This window comes from Paramisgurnus dabryanus, chromosome 1 (assembly GCF_030506205.2).
Source record: "Paramisgurnus dabryanus chromosome 1, PD_genome_1.1, whole genome shotgun sequence".
In the NCBI taxonomy this organism is placed as follows: Eukaryota; Metazoa; Chordata; class Actinopteri; order Cypriniformes; family Cobitidae; genus Paramisgurnus; species Paramisgurnus dabryanus.
Window position 1 is genome coordinate 8,779,044 of NC_133337.1, and position 15,025 is coordinate 8,794,068.

Consider the following 15,025-nt stretch of genomic DNA (forward strand, 5'->3'; position numbering starts at 1 on the left):
AAGATATAATTTACACAGGTATGTGAGGGTAGCACAGTGATATACAGTTAACAGGAAGCAGTTTGAGAAACAGCGGATTAAAATCGTCCTTCGATCCGGATTTGAACCAGCGACCTAAGGATGACAATTTAACCAACTACAGTCCTACTCTCTACAAACTGAGCTATCAAAGGGTTGTAATGGTGTAATTCACACAGGTATGTGAGGGTAGTGTGGTGATATACCGTAAACAGGAAGCAGTTTGAAGAACACTAGATTTAAATACTCCGTCGAGCCGGATTTTAATCAGCGACTTAACGAAGCCAACTTAACCGACTACAGCCCTCCGCTCTACCAACTCAGCTATCGAAGGGCTCGGAAGATATAATTCACACAGGTATGTGAGGGTAGCACAGTGATATAAAGTTAACAGGAAGCAGTTTGAGAAACAGCGGATTAAAATCGTCCTCCGAGCCGGATTTGAACCAGCGACCTAAGGATGACAATTTAACCAACTACAGTCCTCCGCTCTACCAACTGAGCTTCCGAAGGGTTTGGAAACGCTAATTTACACAGGGATTTGAGGGTAGTGTGGTGACATACCATAAGCAAGATGCAGTTTGAAGAACAGCAAATTAAAGAAAAGAACTCCTTTGAGCCGGATTTGAACCAGTGAAATAAGGATGACAATTTTACCAACTACAGTCCTACTCTCTGTGAACTGAGCCTTCGAAATGTCCAAAAAATGTAATTTACACAGGTGTGTGAGGGTAGTTTGGTGATATACCGTAAACAGGAATCAGCTTTAAGAACACTAGATTTAAGTACCCCTTTCGAGACGGAATTGAACCAGCGACCTAACGAAGACAACTTAACCAACTACAGCAATCCGCTCTAGCAACTAAGCTATCGAAGGACTCGGAAGATATACTTTACACAGGTATGTGAGGGTAGCACAGTGATATACAGTTAACAGGAAGCAGTTTGAGGAACAGCAAAGTCAAGAGAAAAACTCCTTCGAGCCGGATTTGAACCAGCGACCTAAGGATGACAATTTAACCAACTACAGTCCTCCGCTCTACCAACTGAGCTATCGAAAGGTTGGGAAGGGCTAATTTACACAGGGAAGTGAGGGGATTGTGGTGATATACCATTAGCAGGAAACAGTTTGAAGAAAAGCAAAGTGAAAAACTCCTTCGAGCCGGATTTGAACCAGCGACCTAAGGATGACAATTTAACCAACTACAGTCCTCCGCTCTACCAACTGAGCTATCGAAGGGTTGGGAAGGGCTAATTTACACAGGGATGTGAGGGGATTGTGGTGATATATCATTAGCAGGAAACAGTTTGAAGAAAAGCAAAGTAAAGAGAAAAACTCCTTCGAGCCGGATTTGAACCAGCGACCTAAGGATGACAATTTAACCAACTACAGTCCTCCGCTCTACCAACTGAGCTAACGAAGGGTTTGGAAGGGCTAATTTACACAGGGATGTGAGGGTGCTGTGGTGATATACCATTAGCAGGAAGCAGTTTGAGGAACAGCAAAGTAAAGAGAAAAACTCCTTCAAGCCGGATTTGAAACAGCGACCTAAGGATGACAATTTAACCAACTATAATCCTCCGCTCTACCAACTGAGCTATCGAAGGGTTTGGAAGGGCAAATTTACACAGGGATGTGAGGGGATTGTGGTGATATACCATTAGCAGGAAGCACTTTGAGGAACAGCAAAGTAAAGAGAAAAACTCCTTCAAGCCGGATTTGAACCAGCGACCTAAGGATGACAATTTAACCAACTACAGTCCTCCGCTCTACCAACTGAGCTATCGAAGGGTTTGGAAGGGCAAATTTACACAGGGATGTGAGGGGATTGTGGTGATATACCATTAGCAGGAAGCAGTTTGAGGAACAGCAAAGTCAAGAGAAAAACTCCTTCGAGCCGGATTTGAACCAGCGACCTAAGGATGACAATTTAACCAACTACAGTCCTCCGCTCTACCAACTGAGCTATCGAAGGGTTGCAGCGATATAATATACACAGGTATGTGAGGGTAGTGTGGTGATATACCATTAGCAGGAAGCAGTTTGAAGAAGAGCAAAGTAAAGAGAAAAACTCCTTCGAGCCGGATTTGAACCAGCGACCTAAGGATGACAATTTAACAAACTACAGTCCTCCGCTCTACCAACTGAGCTATCGAAGGGTTGGGAAGGGCTAATTTACACAGGGATGTGAGGGTACTGTGGTGATATACCATTAGCAGGAAGCAGTTTGAGGAACAACAAAGTCAAGAGAAAAACTCCTTCGAGACGGATTTGAACCAGCGACCTAAGGATGACAATCTAACCAACTACAGTCCTCCGCTCTACCAACTGAGCTATCGAAGGGTTGCAGCGATATAATTTACACAGGTATGTTAGGGTGCTGTGGTGATATACCATTAGCAGGAAGCACTTTGAGGAACAGCAAAGTAAAGAGAAAAACTCCTTCAAGACGGATTTGAACCAGCGACCTAAGGATGACAATTTAACCAACTACAGTCCTCCGCTCTACCAACTGAGCTATCGAAGGGTTGGGAAGGGCTAATTTACACAGGGATTTGAGGGGATTGTGGTGATATACCATTAGCAGGAAACAGTTTGAAGAAAAGCAAAGTAAAGAGAAAAACTCCTTCAACCGGATTTGAACCAGCGACCTAAGGATGACAATTTAACCAACTACAGTCCTCCGCTCTACCAACTGAGCTAACGAACGGTTTGGAAGGGCTAATTTACACAGGGATGTGAGGGTGCTGTGGTGATATACCATTAGCAGGAAGCACTTTGAGGAACAGCAAAGTAAAGAGAAAAACTCATTCAAGCCGGATTTGAACCAGCGACCTAAAGATGACAATTTAACCAACTACAGCCCTCCGCTCTACCAACTGAGCTATCGAAGGGTTTGGAAGTGCAAATTTACACAGGGATGTGAGGGGATTGTGGTGATATACCATTAGCAGGAAACAGTTTGAAGAAAAGCAAAGTAAAGAGAAAAACTCCTTCGAGCCGGATTTGAACCAGCGACCTAAGGATGACAATTTAACCAACTACAGTCCTCCGCTCTACCAACTGAGCTATCGAAGGGATGGGGGCTAATTTACACAGGGATGTGAGGGTACTGTGGTGATATACCATTAGCAGGAAGCAGTTTGAGGAACAGCAAAGTCAAGAGAAAAACTCCTTCGAGCCGGATTAGAACCAGCGACCTAAGGATGACAATTTAACCAACTACAGTCCTCCGCTCTACCAACTGAGCTATCGAAGGGTTGCAGTGATGTAAATTACACAGGTATGTGAGGGTAGTGTGGTGACATACCATTAGAAGGATGCAGTTTGAAGAACAGCAAATTAAGGGAAAAAACTCCTTTGAGCCGGATTTGAACCAGCGACCAAAGGATGACAATTTAAACAACTACAGTCCTACTCTCTACAAACTGAGTTATCAAAGGGTTGTAATGGTGTAATTCACACAGGTATGTGAGGGTAGTGTGGTGATATACCGTAAACAGGAAGCAGTTTGAAGAACACTAGATTTAAATACTCCGTCGAGCCGGAATTGAATCAGCGACCTAAAGAGGACAACTTAACCAACTACAGCCCTCCGGTCTACCAACTCAGCTATCGACGGGCTCGGAAGATATAATTTACACAGGTATGTGAGGGTAGCACAGTGATATACAGTTAACAGGAAGCAGTTTGAGATACAGCGGATTAAAATCGTCATTCGAGCCGGATTTAAACCAGCGACCTAAGGATGACAATTTAACCAACTACAGTCCTACTCTCTACAAACTGAGCTATCAAATGGTTGTAATGGTGTAATTCACACAAGTATGTGAAGGTAGTGTGGTGATATACCGTAAACAGGAAGCAGTTTGAAGAACACTAGATTTTTAATACTCCGTCGAGCCGGATTTTAATCAGCGACCTAACAAAGACAACTTAACCAACTACAGCCCTCCGCTCTACCAACTCAGCTATCGAAGGGCTCGGAAGATATAATTTACACAGGTATGTGAGGGTAGCACAGTGATATACAGTTAAAGGGAAGCAGTTTGAGATACAGCGGATTAAAATCGTCCTTCGAGCCGGATTTGAACCAGCGACCTAAGGATGACAATTTAACCAACTACAGTCCTCCGCTCTACCAACTGAGCTTCCGAAGGGTTTGGAAACGCTAATTTACACAGGGATTTGAGGGTAGTGTGGTGACATACCATAAGCAAGATGCAGTTTGAAGAACAGCAAATTAAAGAAAAGAACTCCTTTGAGCCGGATTTGAACCAGTGAAATAAGGATGACAATTTTACCAACTACAGTCCTACTCTCTGTGAACTGAGCCTTCGAAATGTCCAAAAAATGTAATTTACACAGGTGTGTGAGGGTAGTTTGGTGATATACCGTAAACAGGAATCAGCTTTAAGAACACTAGATTTAAGTACCCCTTTCGAGACGGAATTGAACCAGCGACCTAACGAAGACAACTTAACCAACTACAGCAATCCGCTCTAGCAACTAAGCTATCGAAGGACTCGGAAGATATACTTTACACAGGTATGTGAGGGTAGCACAGTGATATACAGTTAACAGGAAGCAGTTTGAGGAACAGCAAAGTCAAGAGAAAAACTCCTTCGAGCCGGATTTGAACCAGCGACCTAAGGATGACAATTTAACCAACTACAGTCCTCCGCTCTACCAACTGAGCTATCGAAAGGTTGGGAAGGGCTAATTTACACAGGGAAGTGAGGGGATTGTGGTGATATACCATTAGCAGGAAACAGTTTGAAGAAAAGCAAAGTGAAAAACTCCTTCGAGCCGGATTTGAACCAGCGACCTAAGGATGACAATTTAACCAACTACAGTCCTCCGCTCTACCAACTGAGCTATCGAAGGGTTGGGAAGGGCTAATTTACACAGGGATGTGAGGGGATTGTGGTGATATATCATTAGCAGGAAACAGTTTGAAGAAAAGCAAAGTAAAGAGAAAAACTCCTTCGAGCCGGATTTGAACCAGCGACCTAAGGATGACAATTTAACCAACTACAGTCCTCCGCTCTACCAACTGAGCTAACGAAGGGTTTGGAAGGGCTAATTTACACAGGGATGTGAGGGTGCTGTGGTGATATACCATTAGCAGGAAGCAGTTTGAGGAACAGCAAAGTAAAGAGAAAAACTCCTTCAAGCCGGATTTGAAACAGCGACCTAAGGATGACAATTTAACCAACTATAATCCTCCGCTCTACCAACTGAGCTATCGAAGGGTTTGGAAGGGCAAATTTACACAGGGATGTGAGGGGATTGTGGTGATATACCATTAGCAGGAAGCACTTTGAGGAACAGCAAAGTAAAGAGAAAAACTCCTTCAAGCCGGATTTGAACCAGCGACCTAAGGATGACAATTTAACCAACTACAGTCCTCCGCTCTACCAACTGAGCTATCGAAGGGTTTGGAAGGGCAAATTTACACAGGGATGTGAGGGGATTGTGGTGATATACCATTAGCAGGAAGCAGTTTGAGGAACAGCAAAGTCAAGAGAAAAACTCCTTCGAGCCGGATTTGAACCAGCGACCTAAGGATGACAATTTAACCAACTACAGTCCTCCGCTCTACCAACTGAGCTAACGAAGGGTTTGGAAGGGCTAATTTACACAGGGATGTGAGGGTGCTGTGGTGATATACCATTAGCAGGAAGCAGTTTGAGGAACAGCAAAGTAAAGAGAAAAACTACTTCAAGCCGGATTTGAAACAGCGACCTAAGGATGACAATTTAACCAACTACAATCCTCCGCTCTACCAACTGAGCTATCGAAGGGTTTGGAAGGGCAAATTTACACAGGGATGTGAGGGGATTGTGGTGATATACCATTAGCAGGAAGCACTTTGAGGAACAGCAAAGTAAAGAGAAAAACTCCTTCAAGCCGGATTTGAACCATCGAACTAAGTATGACAATTTAACCAACTACAGTCCTCCGCTCTACCAACTGAGCTATCGAAGGGTTTGGAAGGGCAAATTTACACAGGGATGTGAGGGGATTGTGGTGATATACCATTAGCAGAAAACAGTTTGAAGAAGAGCAAAGTAAAGAGAAAAACTCCTTCGAGCCGGATTTGAACCAGCGACCTAAGGATGACAATTTAACCAACTACAGTCCTCCGCTCTACCAACTGAGCTATCGAAGGGTTGCAGTGATGTAAATTACACAGGTATGTGAGGGTAGTGTGGTGACATACCATTAGAAGGATGCAGTTTGAAGAACAGCAAATTAAGGGAAAAAACTCCTTTGAGCCGGATTTGAACCAGCGACCAAAGGATGACAATTTAAACAACTACAGTCCTACTCTCTACAAACTGAGTTATCAAAGGGTTGTAATGGTGTAATTCACACAGGTATGTGAGGGTAGTGTGGTGATATACCGTAAACAGGAAGCAGTTTGAAGAACACTAGATTTAAATACTCCGTCGAGCCGGAATTGAATCAGCGACCTAACGAGGACAACTTAACCAACTACAGCCCTCCGGTCTACCAACTCAACTATCGACGGACTCGGAAGATATAATTTACACAGGTATGTGAGGGTAGCACAGTGATATACAGTTAACAGGAAGCAGTTTGAGATACAGCGGATTAAAATCGTCATTCGAGCCGGATTTAAACCAGCGACCTAAGGATGACAATTTAACCAACTACAGTCCTACTCTCTACAAACTGAGCTATCAAATGGTTGTAATGGTGTAATTCACACAAGTATGTGAAGGTAGTGTGGTGATATACCGTAAACAGGAAGCAGTTTGAAGAACACTAGATTTAAATACTCCGTCGAGCCGGATTTTAATCAGCGACCTAACAAAGACAACTTAACCAACTACAGCCCTCCGCTCTACCAACTCAGCTATCGAAGGGCTCGGAAGATATAATTTACACAGGTATGTGAGGGTAGCACAGTGATATACAGTTAAAGGGAAGCAGTTTGAGATACAGCGGATTAAAATCGTCCTTCGAGCCGGATTTGAACCAGCGACCTAAGGATGACAATTTAACCAACTACAGTCCTCCGCTCTACCAACTGAGCTATCGAAGGGTTGGGAAAGGCTAATTTACACAGGGAAGTGAGGGGATTGTGGTGATATACCATTAGCAGGAAACAGTTTGAAGAAAAGCAAAGTGAAAAACTCCTTCGAGCCGGATTTGAACCAGCGACCTAAGGATGACAATTTAACCAACTACAGTCCTCCGCTCTACCAACTGAGCTATCGAAGGGTTGGGAAGGGCTAATTTACACAGGGATGTGAGGGGATTGTGGTGATATATCATTAGCAGGAAACAGTTTGAAGAAAAGCAAAGTAAAGAGAAAAACTCCTTCGAGCCGGATTTGAACCAGCGACCTAAGGATGACAATTTAACCAACTACAGTCCTCCGCTCTACCAACTGAGCTAACGAAGGGTTTGGAAGGGCTAATTTACACAGGGATGTGAGGGTGCTGTGGTGATATACCATTAGCAGGAAGCAGTTTGAGGAACAGCAAAGTAAAGAGAAAAACTCCTTCAAGCCGGATTTGAACCAGAGACCTAAGGATGACAATTTAACCAACTACAGTCCTCCGCTCTACCAACTGAGCTATCGAAGGGTTTGGAAGGGCAAATTTACACAGGGATGTGAGGGGATTGTGGTGATATACCATTAGCAGGAAGCACTTTGAGGAACAGCAATGTAAAGAGAAAAACTCCTTCAAGCCGGATTTGAACCAGCGACCTAAGGATGACAATTTAACCAACTACAGTCCTCCGCTCTACCAACTGAGCTATCGAAGGGTTTGGAAGGGCAAATTTACACAGGGATGTGAGGGGATTGTGGTGATATACCATTAGCAGGAAGCACTTTGAGGAACAGCAATGTAAAGAGAAAAACTCCTTCAAGCCGGATTTGAACCAGCGACCTAAGGATGACAATTTAACCAACTACAGTCCTCCGCTCTACCAACTGAGCTATCGAAAGGTTGCAGCGATATAATTTACACAGGTATGTGAGGGTATTGTGGTGATATACCATTAGCAGGAAGCAGTTTGAAGAACAGCAAAGTAAAGAGAAAAACTCCTTCGAGCCGGATTTGGACCAGCGACCTAAGGATGACAATTTAACCAACTACAGTCCTCCGCTGTACCAACTGAGCTATCGAAGGGTTGCAGTGATATAATTTACACAGGTATGTGAGGGTAGTGTGGTGACATACCATTAGAAGGATGCAGTTTGAAGAACAGCAAATTAAAGAAAAAAAAATCCTTTGAGCCGGATTTGTACCAGCGACCAAAGGATGACAATTTAAACAACTACAGTCCTACTCTCTACAAACTGAGCTATCAAAGGGTTGTAATGGTGTAATTCACACAGGTATGTGAGGGTAGTGTGGTGATATACTGTAAACAGGAAGCAGTTTGAAGAACACTAGATTTAAATACTCAGTCGAGCCGGATTTGAATCAGCGACCTAACAAAGACAACTTAACCAACTACAGCGCTCCGCTCTACCAACTCAGCTATCGAAGGGCTCGGAATATATAATTTACACAGGTATGTGAGGGTAGCACAGTGATATACAGTTAAAAGGAAGCAGTTTGAGATACAGCAGATTAAAATCGTCCTTCGAGCCAGAATTGAACCAGCTACCTAACAAAGACAACTTAACCAACTACAGCCCTACGCTCTAGCAACTAAGCTATCGAAGGACTCGGAAGATATAATTTACACAGGTATGTGAGGGTAGCACAGTGATATACAGTTAACAGGAAGCAGTTTGAGGAACAGCAAAGTAAAGAAAAAACCCCTTCGAGCCGGATTTGAACCAGCGACCTAAGGATGACAATTTAACCAACTACAGTCCTCCGCTCTACCAACTGAGCTATCGAAGGGTTTGGAAGGGCTAATTTACACAGGTATGTGAGGGTAGGCACAGTGATATACAGTTAACAGGAAGCAGTTTGAGGAACAGCAAAGTAAAGAAAAAACTCCTTCGAGCCAGATTTGAACCAGCGACCTAAGGATGACAATTTAACCAACTACAGTCCTCCGCTCTACCAACTGAGCTATCGAAGGGCTTGGAAGGGCTAATTTACACAGGGATGTGAGGGTACTGTGGTGATATACCATTAGCAGGAAGCAGTTTGAGGAACAGCAAAGTAAAGAGAAAAACTCCTTCGAGCCGGATTTGAACCAGCGACCTAAGGATGACAATTAAACCAACTACAGTCCTCCGCTCTACCAACTGAGCTATCGAAGGGTTGGGAAGGGCTAATTTACACAGGGATGTGAGGGTACTGTGGTGATATACCATTAGCAGGAAGCAGTTTGAGGAACAGCAAAGTAAAGAGAAAAACTCCTTCGAGCCGGATTTGAACCAACGACCAAAGGATGACAATTTAAACAACTACAGTCCTACTCTCTACAAACTGAGCTATCAAAGTGTTGTAATGGTGTAATTCACACAGGTATGTGAGGGTAGTGTGGTGATATACCGTTAACAGGAAGCAGTTTGAAGAACACTAGATTTAAATAGCCGGATTTGAATCAGCGACCTAACGAGGACAACTTAACCAACTACAGCCCTCCGGTCTACCAACTCAGCTATCGACGGGCTCGGAAGATATAATTTACACAGGTATGTGAGGGTAGCACAGTGATATACAGTTAACAGGAAGCAGTTTGAGAAACAGCGGATTAAAATCGTCCTTCGATCCGGATTTGAACCAGCGACCTAAGGATGACAATTTAACCAACTACAGTCCTACTCTCTACAAACTGAGCTATCAAAGGGTTGTAATGGTGTAATTCACACAGGTATGTGAGGGTAGTGTGGTGATATACCGTAAACAGGAAGCAGTTTGAAGAACACTAGATTTAAATACTCCGTCGAGCCGGATTTTAATCAGCGACTTAACGAAGCCAACTTAACCGACTACAGCCCTCCGCTCTACCAACTCAGCTATCGAAGGGCTCGGAAGATATAATTCACACAGGTATGTGAGGGTAGCACAGTGATATAAAGTTAACAGGAAGCAGTTTGAGAAACAGCGGATTAAAATCGTCCTCCGAGCCGGATTTGAACCAGCGACCTAAGGATGACAATTTAACCAACTACAGTCCTCCGCTCTACCAACTGAGCTTCCGAAGGGTTTGGAAACGCTAATTTACACAGGGATTTGAGGGTAGTGTGGTGACATACCATAAGCAAGATGCAGTTTGAAGAACAGCAAATTAAAGAAAAGAACTCCTTTGAGCCGGATTTGAACCAGTGAAATAAGGATGACAATTTTACCAACTACAGTCCTACTCTCTGTGAACTGAGCCTTCGAAATGTCCAAAAAATGTAATTTACACAGGTGTGTGAGGGTAGTTTGGTGATATACCGTAAACAGGAATCAGCTTTAAGAACACTAGATTTAAGTACCCCTTTCGAGACGGAATTGAACCAGCGACCTAACGAAGACAACTTAACCAACTACAGCAATCCGCTCTAGCAACTAAGCTATCGAAGGACTCGGAAGATATACTTTACACAGGTATGTGAGGGTAGCACAGTGATATACAGTTAACAGGAAGCAGTTTGAGGAACAGCAAAGTCAAGAGAAAAACTCCTTCGAGCCGGATTTGAACCAGCGACCTAAGGATGACAATTTAACCAACTACAGTCCTCCGCTCTACCAACTGAGCTATCGAAAGGTTGGGAAGGGCTAATTTACACAGGGAAGTGAGGGGATTGTGGTGATATACCATTAGCAGGAAACAGTTTGAAGAAAAGCAAAGTGAAAAACTCCTTCGAGCCGGATTTGAACCAGCGACCTAAGGATGACAATTTAACCAACTACAGTCCTCCGCTCTACCAACTGAGCTATCGAAGGGTTGGGAAGGGCTAATTTACACAGGGATGTGAGGGGATTGTGGTGATATATCATTAGCAGGAAACAGTTTGAAGAAAAGCAAAGTAAAGAGAAAAACTCCTTCGAGCCGGATTTGAACCAGCGACCTAAGGATGACAATTTAACCAACTACAGTCCTCCGCTCTACCAACTGAGCTAACGAAGGGTTTGGAAGGGCTAATTTACACAGGGATGTGAGGGTGCTGTGGTGATATACCATTAGCAGGAAGCAGTTTGAGGAACAGCAAAGTAAAGAGAAAAACTCCTTCAAGCCGGATTTGAAACAGCGACCTAAGGATGACAATTTAACCAACTATAATCCTCCGCTCTACCAACTGAGCTATCGAAGGGTTTGGAAGGGCAAATTTACACAGGGATGTGAGGGGATTGTGGTGATATACCATTAGCAGGAAGCACTTTGAGGAACAGCAAAGTAAAGAGAAAAACTCCTTCAAGCCGGATTTGAACCAGCGACCTAAGGATGACAATTTAACCAACTACAGTCCTCCGCTCTACCAACTGAGCTATCGAAGGGTTTGGAAGGGCAAATTTACACAGGGATGTGAGGGGATTGTGGTGATATACCATTAGCAGGAAGCAGTTTGAGGAACAGCAAAGTCAAGAGAAAAACTCCTTCGAGCCGGATTTGAACCAGCGACCTAAGGATGACAATTTAACCAACTACAGTCCTCCGCTCTACCAACTGAGCTATCGAAGGGTTGCAGCGATATAATATACACAGGTATGTGAGGGTAGTGTGGTGATATACCATTAGCAGGAAGCAGTTTGAAGAAGAGCAAAGTAAAGAGAAAAACTCCTTCGAGCCGGATTTGAACCAGCGACCTAAGGATGACAATTTAACAAAGTACAGTCCTCCGCTCTACCAACTGAGCTATCGAAGGGTTGGGAAGGGCTAATTTACACAGGGATGTGAGGGTACTGTGGTGATATACCATTAGCAGGAAGCAGTTTGAGGAACAACAAAGTCAAGAGAAAAACTCCTTCGAGACGGATTTGAACCAGCGACCTAAGGATGACAATCTAACCAACTACAGTCCTCCGCTCTACCAACTGAGCTATCGAAGGGTTGCAGCGATATAATTTACACAGGTATGTTAGGGTGCTGTGGTGATATACCATTAGCAGGAAGCACTTTGAGGAACAGCAAAGTAAAGAGAAAAACTCCTTCAAGACGGATTTGAACCAGCGACCTAAGGATGACAATTTAACCAACTACAGTCCTCCGCTCTACCAACTGAGCTATCGAAGGGTTGGGAAGGGCTAATTTACACAGGGATTTGAGGGGATTGTGGTGATATACCATTAGCAGGAAACAGTTTGAAGAAAAGCAAAGTAAAGAGAAAAACTCCTTCAACCGGATTTGAACCAGCGACCTAAGGATGACAATTTAACCAACTACAGTCCTCCGCTCTACCAACTGAGCTAACGAACGGTTTGGAAGGGCTAATTTACACAGGGATGTGAGGGTGCTGTGGTGATATACCATTAGCAGGAAGCACTTTGAGGAACAGCAAAGTAAAGAGAAAAACTCATTCAAGCCGGATTTGAACCAGCGACCTAAAGATGACAATTTAACCAACTACAGCCCTCCGCTCTACCAACTGAGCTATCGAAGGGTTTGGAAGTGCAAATTTACACAGGGATGTGAGGGGATTGTGGTGATATACCATTAGCAGGAAACAGTTTGAAGAAAAGCAAAGTAAAGAGAAAAACTCCTTCGAGCCGGATTTGAACCAGCGACCTAAGGATGACAATTTAACCAACTACAGTCCTCCGCTCTACCAACTGAGCTATCGAAGGGATGGGGGCTAATTTACACAGGGATGTGAGGGTACTGTGGTGATATACCATTAGCAGGAAGCAGTTTGAGGAACAGCAAAGTCAAGAGAAAAACTCCTTCGAGCCGGATTAGAACCAGCGACCTAAGGATGACAATTTAACCAACTACAGTCCTCCGCTCTACCAACTGAGCTATCGAAGGGTTGCAGTGATGTAAATTACACAGGTATGTGAGGGTAGTGTGGTGACATACCATTAGAAGGATGCAGTTTGAAGAACAGCAAATTAAGGGAAAAAACTCCTTTGAGCCGGATTTGAACCAGCGACCAAAGGATGACAATTTAAACAACTACAGTCCTACTCTCTACAAACTGAGTTATCAAAGGGTTGTAATGGTGTAATTCACACAGGTATGTGAGGGTAGTGTGGTGATATACCGTAAACAGGAAGCAGTTTGAAGAACACTAGATTTAAATACTCCGTCGAGCCGGAATTGAATCAGCGACCTAAAGAGGACAACTTAACCAACTACAGCCCTCCGGTCTACCAACTCAGCTATCGACGGGCTCGGAAGATATAATTTACACAGGTATGTGAGGGTAGCACAGTGATATACAGTTAACAGGAAGCAGTTTGAGATACAGCGGATTAAAATCGTCATTCGAGCCGGATTTAAACCAGCGACCTAAGGATGACAATTTAACCAACTACAGTCCTACTCTCTACAAACTGAGCTATCAAATGGTTGTAATGGTGTAATTCACACAAGTATGTGAAGGTAGTGTGGTGATATACCGTAAACAGGAAGCAGTTTGAAGAACACTAGATTTTTAATACTCCGTCGAGCCGGATTTTAATCAGCGACCTAACAAAGACAACTTAACCAACTACAGCCCTCCGCTCTACCAACTCAGCTATCGAAGGGCTCGGAAGATATAATTTACACAGGTATGTGAGGGTAGCACAGTGATATACAGTTAAAGGGAAGCAGTTTGAGATACAGCGGATTAAAATCGTCCTTCGAGCCGGATTTGAACCAGCGACCTAAGGATGACAATTTAACCAACTACAGTCCTCCGCTCTACCAACTGAGCTTCCGAAGGGTTTGGAAACGCTAATTTACACAGGGATTTGAGGGTAGTGTGGTGACATACCATAAGCAAGATGCAGTTTGAAGAACAGCAAATTAAAGAAAAGAACTCCTTTGAGCCGGATTTGAACCAGTGAAATAAGGATGACAATTTTACCAACTACAGTCCTACTCTCTGTGAACTGAGCCTTCGAAATGTCCAAAAAATGTAATTTACACAGGTGTGTGAGGGTAGTTTGGTGATATACCGTAAACAGGAATCAGCTTTAAGAACACTAGATTTAAGTACCCCTTTCGAGACGGAATTGAACCAGCGACCTAACGAAGACAACTTAACCAACTACAGCAATCCGCTCTAGCAACTAAGCTATCGAAGGACTCGGAAGATATACTTTACACAGGTATGTGAGGGTAGCACAGTGATATACAGTTAACAGGAAGCAGTTTGAGGAACAGCAAAGTCAAGAGAAAAACTCCTTCGAGCCGGATTTGAACCAGCGACCTAAGGATGACAATTTAACCAACTACAGTCCTCCGCTCTACCAACTGAGCTATCGAAAGGTTGGGAAGGGCTAATTTACACAGGGAAGTGAGGGGATTGTGGTGATATACCATTAGCAGGAAACAGTTTGAAGAAAAGCAAAGTGAAAAACTCCTTCGAGCCGGATTTGAACCAGCGACCTAAGGATGACAATTTAACCAACTACAGTCCTCCGCTCTACCAACTGAGCTATCGAAGGGTTGGGAAGGGCTAATTTACACAGGGATGTGAGGGGATTGTGGTGATATATCATTAGCAGGAAACAGTTTGAAGAAAAGCAAAGTAAAGAGAAAAACTCCTTCGAGCCGGATTTGAACCAGCGACCTAAGGATGACAATTTAACCAACTACAGTCCTCCGCTCTACCAACTGAGCTAACGAAGGGTTTGGAAGGGCTAATTTACACAGGGATGTGAGGGTGCTGTGGTGATATACCATTAGCAGGAAGCAGTTTGAGGAACAGCAAAGTAAAGAGAAAAACTCCTTCAAGCCGGATTTGAAACAGCGACCTAAGGATGACAATTTAACCAACTATAATCCTCCGCTCTACCAACTGAGCTATCGAAGGGTTTGGAAGGGCAAATTTACACAGGGATGTGAGGGGATTGTGGTGATATACCATTAGCAGGAAGCACTTTGAGGAACAGCAAAGTAAAGAGAAAAACTCCTTCA

General features: G+C 43.6%; 17 non-coding genes across 17 annotated transcripts; all 17 read right to left on the bottom strand.

Moving 5' to 3' along the window:
• Positions 1-1,171: 1,171 nt before the first annotated feature.
• On the bottom strand, positions 1,172-1,258 carry trnay-gua (transfer RNA tyrosine (anticodon GUA)). The gene is given in 2 exon segments: positions 1,172-1,207; positions 1,222-1,258. It is a non-coding gene; the product is annotated as a tRNA-Tyr (tRNA).
• Positions 1,259-1,539: 281 nt separating this feature from the next.
• On the bottom strand, positions 1,540-1,626 carry trnay-aua (transfer RNA tyrosine (anticodon AUA)). The gene is given in 2 exon segments: positions 1,540-1,575; positions 1,590-1,626. It is a non-coding gene; the product is annotated as a tRNA-Tyr (tRNA).
• A 281-nt stretch (positions 1,627-1,907) lies between these two features.
• Positions 1,908-1,994, bottom strand: trnay-gua (transfer RNA tyrosine (anticodon GUA)). The gene is given in 2 exon segments: positions 1,908-1,943; positions 1,958-1,994. It is a non-coding gene; the product is annotated as a tRNA-Tyr (tRNA).
• A 97-nt stretch (positions 1,995-2,091) lies between these two features.
• trnay-gua (transfer RNA tyrosine (anticodon GUA)) lies at positions 2,092-2,178 on the bottom strand. The gene is given in 2 exon segments: positions 2,092-2,127; positions 2,142-2,178. It is a non-coding gene; the product is annotated as a tRNA-Tyr (tRNA).
• An 832-nt stretch (positions 2,179-3,010) lies between these two features.
• On the bottom strand, positions 3,011-3,097 carry trnay-gua (transfer RNA tyrosine (anticodon GUA)). Its single transcript is given in 2 exon segments — positions 3,011-3,046; positions 3,061-3,097. It is a non-coding gene; the product is annotated as a tRNA-Tyr (tRNA).
• Positions 3,098-4,819: 1,722 nt separating this feature from the next.
• Positions 4,820-4,906, bottom strand: trnay-gua (transfer RNA tyrosine (anticodon GUA)). The gene is given in 2 exon segments: positions 4,820-4,855; positions 4,870-4,906. It is a non-coding gene; the product is annotated as a tRNA-Tyr (tRNA).
• A 281-nt stretch (positions 4,907-5,187) lies between these two features.
• On the bottom strand, positions 5,188-5,274 carry trnay-aua (transfer RNA tyrosine (anticodon AUA)). The gene is given in 2 exon segments: positions 5,188-5,223; positions 5,238-5,274. It is a non-coding gene; the product is annotated as a tRNA-Tyr (tRNA).
• An 833-nt stretch (positions 5,275-6,107) lies between these two features.
• Positions 6,108-6,194, bottom strand: trnay-gua (transfer RNA tyrosine (anticodon GUA)). Its single transcript is given in 2 exon segments — positions 6,108-6,143; positions 6,158-6,194. It is a non-coding gene; the product is annotated as a tRNA-Tyr (tRNA).
• An 813-nt stretch (positions 6,195-7,007) lies between these two features.
• Positions 7,008-7,094, bottom strand: trnay-gua (transfer RNA tyrosine (anticodon GUA)). The gene is given in 2 exon segments: positions 7,008-7,043; positions 7,058-7,094. It is a non-coding gene; the product is annotated as a tRNA-Tyr (tRNA).
• A 92-nt stretch (positions 7,095-7,186) lies between these two features.
• Positions 7,187-7,273, bottom strand: trnay-gua (transfer RNA tyrosine (anticodon GUA)). The gene is given in 2 exon segments: positions 7,187-7,222; positions 7,237-7,273. It is a non-coding gene; the product is annotated as a tRNA-Tyr (tRNA).
• Positions 7,274-9,200: 1,927 nt separating this feature from the next.
• trnay-gua (transfer RNA tyrosine (anticodon GUA)) lies at positions 9,201-9,287 on the bottom strand. Its single transcript is given in 2 exon segments — positions 9,201-9,236; positions 9,251-9,287. It is a non-coding gene; the product is annotated as a tRNA-Tyr (tRNA).
• A 1,531-nt stretch (positions 9,288-10,818) lies between these two features.
• trnay-gua (transfer RNA tyrosine (anticodon GUA)) lies at positions 10,819-10,905 on the bottom strand. Its single transcript is given in 2 exon segments — positions 10,819-10,854; positions 10,869-10,905. It is a non-coding gene; the product is annotated as a tRNA-Tyr (tRNA).
• Positions 10,906-11,186: 281 nt separating this feature from the next.
• Positions 11,187-11,273, bottom strand: trnay-aua (transfer RNA tyrosine (anticodon AUA)). Its single transcript is given in 2 exon segments — positions 11,187-11,222; positions 11,237-11,273. It is a non-coding gene; the product is annotated as a tRNA-Tyr (tRNA).
• A 281-nt stretch (positions 11,274-11,554) lies between these two features.
• Positions 11,555-11,641, bottom strand: trnay-gua (transfer RNA tyrosine (anticodon GUA)). The gene is given in 2 exon segments: positions 11,555-11,590; positions 11,605-11,641. It is a non-coding gene; the product is annotated as a tRNA-Tyr (tRNA).
• Positions 11,642-12,657: 1,016 nt separating this feature from the next.
• trnay-gua (transfer RNA tyrosine (anticodon GUA)) lies at positions 12,658-12,744 on the bottom strand. The gene is given in 2 exon segments: positions 12,658-12,693; positions 12,708-12,744. It is a non-coding gene; the product is annotated as a tRNA-Tyr (tRNA).
• Positions 12,745-14,466: 1,722 nt separating this feature from the next.
• trnay-gua (transfer RNA tyrosine (anticodon GUA)) lies at positions 14,467-14,553 on the bottom strand. Its single transcript is given in 2 exon segments — positions 14,467-14,502; positions 14,517-14,553. It is a non-coding gene; the product is annotated as a tRNA-Tyr (tRNA).
• Positions 14,554-14,834: 281 nt separating this feature from the next.
• Positions 14,835-14,921, bottom strand: trnay-aua (transfer RNA tyrosine (anticodon AUA)). Its single transcript is given in 2 exon segments — positions 14,835-14,870; positions 14,885-14,921. It is a non-coding gene; the product is annotated as a tRNA-Tyr (tRNA).
• Between the last annotated feature and the right edge of the window lie 104 nt (positions 14,922-15,025).